Source organism: Bidens hawaiensis, unplaced genomic scaffold (assembly GCF_021521415.1).
Source record: "Bidens hawaiensis isolate Kalapana, Puna unplaced genomic scaffold, B.hawaiensis_p1.1 tig00022890_1, whole genome shotgun sequence".
Lineage (NCBI taxonomy): Eukaryota > Viridiplantae > Streptophyta > Magnoliopsida > Asterales > Asteraceae > Bidens > Bidens hawaiensis.
The window spans coordinates 257,619-263,090 of record NW_027493578.1 but is presented as its reverse complement, the minus strand read 5'-3'; the positions used below and the strand labels follow the sequence as shown (position 1 = coordinate 263,090).

General features: G+C 32.1%; 1 pseudogene; it reads right to left on the bottom strand.

The window, feature by feature from the left end:
• Nucleotides 1–365: 365 nt before the first annotated feature.
• On the bottom strand, nt 366–1,375 carry LOC143566445 (putative carboxylesterase 18 pseudogene; annotated as a pseudogene).
• Nucleotides 1,376–5,472: the final 4,097 nt, after the last annotated feature.

The window sequence follows — 5,472 nt, the reverse complement described above, 5'->3', positions numbered from 1 at the left end:
TATACATGAATTTTATAAATAAAAAAACTAGCATATATATGATATTATTACAATGGAGGATTAAACAACGGTTTATAATTCCATTAATTACGTACGATTTAAATTATCTTAGAAGTACAAAAGAAGGTAAATATAAAAGCTACCTGTATTTATTTCAAAATAAAAAAAAAAATAATCAAACGAAATAGCAAAGAAATGAATGAAAATTCATTATATTATTCGTCTTTTCATAAACTCCATGTCAATGTAGATCTTTTAAAACCGAAAGAAAGAAATAAACAAAGGATATAATTGGACAACTGAAATGAATATTATGAAATACATAAACAAATTAACATGAACAGAATGTTCAGTGTTTGGAAGCTTTAAGCTAATACCTTATTTAAGACCGTGTTAATGAAGTCCTTCACATCTAACATAAGTTGGTCAGATTCTGGCAACTCCGAGAAGAGGAAGAATTCGTGAAACGTGTTTGGGTAGTCAATCAAGTACGCTTTCTTCCCCGACTTCTTGAGCCACTGGTAGTACCTTATGTGTCGGTCCCGGAGGGTATCAAACCCAGCCGCAACCACCATTGTCGCGGGAAAATCCATTTTGGATATGTCCACGGCATTGGGCCCGGTAACATTGATGATCGGATGGTCTCGGTTGAAGGGTTCCCCTAGGGGCATGAACGCGTTCCAAAACCAATCGGTCCACTTCATTGTCACGAGAGGTACGGATCCATCCATTCGTATTTCAGAATCTGTTCGCTCCACCCCGCCAAGAAATGGTTGGATCGCCACTAGCCCAATTACCTACAAGTCATCTTGTATAAAGTTCATCAGCAACCATGCGGGTGGTATTTGTTGGATTTTAGATCACTCATTTCTTCTTAATTTCATATAAAATACAACTTACCTGTACGATGCTTAATTGAATTAAAAAGATACGAAGTTGTTGATTTTTCAAACTAGGAAATTCGATATATATGTTTATTATATTTATTTGGATAATAATGCATGTATCCTTGACAAACGATATATGATCTACATAGCTATTTTAGTCGTACCTGAAGTTGCTGGAATTTGAATTGGGAGGCTCTTAGAGTCAAATGATGAGCTAAGTGTCCGCCAGCACTTTCACCGGCGATAAAGCACCGTGAAATGTCCGCATACTCCGGCAGCCATTTTGACCTGTTATCTTCATCGTCCAAAAATTTCAGCACGTCAAACCCGTCATCAAGTTGTGAAGGGTGTCGGTTCTCCGGTGCAAGACGGTAGTCGACAGAAACAACAACTGCATGCAATTCGCTCGCAAAATTGCGGCCCACATAGTCGAATATGACCACGTCCAGGGAGAGGAAAATATATCCACCACCGTGAAAGTACACCATCACGGGGACAAATACTCGGAACGAGAGATTGCGAGTTGGATCCACCACCACGTCGTGTGTCTTGATAAAAGGGATAGTGAAGTAGAGGGACCAAAGCTGTAAGTATAATATTTATGAGTAAAGACTTAATTACCTCTAATTTCTAAATTTTTGATGCATTATGTATTGTATATAAAGCAATGAGTTTGGTACCTCTTAAAATTTAAGAGGTCCCTAACTCATGCTTTATATATAGTATAGATATAGATATATAATCTTTTATTAAGTTTAAAACTTTCAATGTTTTAGTTAATTAACTAATAGTTTGTAATATGTATTGACAAAACGAAATTTTATAAAATGATGAAGTTTAATTGTTTTTAACATTGTTGAAAAAAATAAAAATATTAGGTCGAGAATATAAAAACAAGACGTCTTAAAAAATGTATTTATTATTATTAATTTAGATTTAAAATACACAAGTTCTGGTATAAACTATAAAGTCATCTAACTCTAAAAAACTAATTATCCAAATTTTGATATGTGTAATAGTAAATTGAAGTTAGGCAATTGTTAAGAAAGATGGTGGTCATGACCTGGTTGAATTAAAAAATCTAGAGTCAATAACTACTCATTTAATACGGTATTCTTTTCCCTTGGTTAACTTGTATTATATTAATTGAATATTTCTTAGTCTCTTTATCCTTTTTGTTTAAATGATGCTTGTTATAAATGACGGTAATATATTTCATCTTGCATGCGCTTGCCTTTCAACTTGTGATTATATATGTAGACGAAAGAAACATTTGATAATTAAATTTATTTTTGTTAACTAATTTGCACTGAATAATTATAGTTGTCGTGTTAGACAAAAGGTACCTTTTAATATTAAATAATGTTTCGTAAAATGTTGATAAATATTGCAACTTGCGGTTAATTGGCTTCTAATCATGAAGATCATCATTAAAAAAAGTAGTATTCAACTTCTGTTACATTTCTCAATTCTCATAGAATAAAGAAGGATAACATTATTCTGGGAAAGTACAAAAACATCTTTTTTATTAACAATGTGCATGATGAAGCCGGTAACTAACCGTGAAAAACGGGTCAAAACATTTCAGCACAGGTTCAATTTGTTTTGAAATAATTAAATCTTTACAGAATGTATACAAATTGTTAAGATAGAAAATGCACGTTCTTATTTTTACCGATCACCCATTCGAGGGGCCTACAAATTAATTTCTTTCCATGCGCAGCTCCTAAAATGATTTTGCCTGTCTACTTGTGATGATTTTTTGCTTGTTACCAGGTCATTTCAATATAAAATAAAGTCTAAATATAATAACAGTAATAATAAAAATAATTAACAATAATGATGTTTACGGTAAAGAACGGAGATACGTGTAGTATTTATCTCCAACAAATTTGGTTACTATAATTAAAAATGCATAAGAAGTCAACAATAAACGTTACCGAATCGTACGAAACTAGCACATATCAAAAGTTGATTTGAAATGAATTTCTTTGATTGGTTCGTATTGGATAGAAGATTAGGTTCATGATCTATGAGCAACGTCAGCCGATATATAGACTATGATTACAAGTTGCGCTACTAAAAAAATACCTTATTTTGTTTAATAAATGTAACAACCCGGCCTGGTTAGGGCTCACATGTCACTCGATAAGGTAATAATTGATATTATAAGCATTTTCATTAAAGTCTTAAACCTAATTTTTTTGAAACCCAATAACGGTTTAACAATATTCAAATTAAAAGTACTCGACAAACCAAAAATAAAATAATTAAAGTTTTTTCACTCAAAAGGTATTAGTTAGTTCCTCGATTTCTTCTAGTCTTTTACTTTTACTCTCTTATTACACATTGCCCTGGTTCCCTTGAGTACCTGTAACAAATACAAGAAAACACAAAACAAAGAAACACGGCTGAGCCAAAAATTGCCCAGTAACGGAGGAAACAATAGCAATTACAATAGACAACGAAGAACGATACGATAAGATAAACGATCATAGGAGAAACAAATACATTATGCGAGCCAATAACAGTAACAATACACTGAACTATCAGTTATGAATCAGTACAATAACAATATTATGGAAATACCCATATGAGCCAATAACAATAACAATGACGGTAACAATACAGTATGTACATTAACTGCAGACTAATGCACCAATAACTAAGTGAGATTGGAATGTGGGCACACACACCTAACCATCTCACTCCAGTAACAATTTACCTAGGATCGATCCATACGCCTCTCAGTAATCAATATATGCTCTCATCGCACAATAAAATAGAGACGCTATGGACTAATCGCTTTGCCATAGATAAAGCACGTCAAAGGTGCCTCGATTGACGCCCTATGTCCCCATAGGTGGATGTGCTCGGGCATTGAGATCAATGAACAATATATTTTCAATAAACAATAATAAATGAGTAATAACCATATATAACGATTCAATAACTATAATCAATGATCAATAGGAACATGCGATAATGAGTCTAAAGGATTGAACTGCCGCATGCATGACAATTTCACTTATCAATTTAACAATGATCAATCTAACAATTTGCAATAGATAAAGAACGAAACTAATTAATAACGGTGTCACGATACTATAAAACAAAATCAATAACAATAACGGAATTAACGAATCAAGAACTCATATACTATGAGAGCGAAAGACACGGTATGAAGCTACAAGTGCAAGACCACAAAGTCTGTACACTATGAGATCGATGAAAACAGTATTTATGCTATAATTTAAATACCACAAAATCCGTACCTTAGCTAAAAGCAAAAGCAAAATCAAAAGCAGGCAAACTGATGTCGTCCTCAAATTGTACCAAATCCTACACTTAATTACGATTGGATTAGATTTACCAGTTTCTGCAATTTATTAAATTCAATGACGGTCATTTTATAACATTAGTAAGCTACTAAATTTCTATGATTATCAACTTTGTTATTTTGTGTATTCATGCACTCAAGTTTATTAAACCGTTATTATTGATATTATTATTATTATTATTATTATTATTATTATTATTATTATTATTATGATTATTATTATTATACTGGTAGTAAAATTTTTGGATGAACCAGAGTCATACAATACGTTTATATATATACTAATATATTTAATGTATACTTGGTTCATAGATTAACAAAATATAACATTCTGTAACTATTTAAACTTATCGAAAACGTTAGTTAAGATGATTATTTGATTGAAATACAATTTATGCCAAATAAACCCATAATTATATATATATGCTCAAATGGATCAGAAGCACGTTCCATAATATTGTTCATTTTTTTAATCATTAGCGTTTATTGGTTTGATGGTGTATTACTAACATAAGGATCATACAGGTTACATAATCAAACTGTTACCATAATCGCCGAGAGGGACGGACAAGTTATCAATGGTTTGTGCTAGGTGATAAACGAACTGAAACGGGTGCGTGATGGGGCCGCGTATGTTAGGTTGCACCAAAACGGCCAAAGCAGTTTCACGGGAGCGGCACGGGTGTCTGCGACGGCTTCTCCGGTTGTCTTGAGGATGAAAAGAGGGTAGTGAGAGGAGAGAAGACTCTTGAAGTATTTCAAGGAAAGAATGTATTGGTTTAAAGGAAACGATTTCATCACTTGATTGCTTGCAAAGGATTCTAAATCCCGCGTTTTACGTTCGTTGAAGGTTTATTAAAAGAAACACAGCGTAAGAAGACATTGAAATTTTGGAAGGAACACTAATGATGAAAATTGAAAATCGATTCTATTTATTTCTTTCCTTCTATTTTCTTGTTTGCCTTTATTATTTTTCTTTTGCCGGTTAAAGATTTCCATGCTTGAGATTTGACTTATTTGTCATATATATATATATATATTATTTATTTTGATTTAATATACCATAACGTATTAAGTTGTGAATTCATATATATTATAACTACTATATATCTTAAATATTTAGGCGTTACATTTAATGACCAACGTTTGATACATTGAAATTCTGACATAATAGTTTGTTGCAATATTAATAGTATTTATTATATTAGGTTTTTTGAATTTTCGTATATTACAGTAAATGAACAT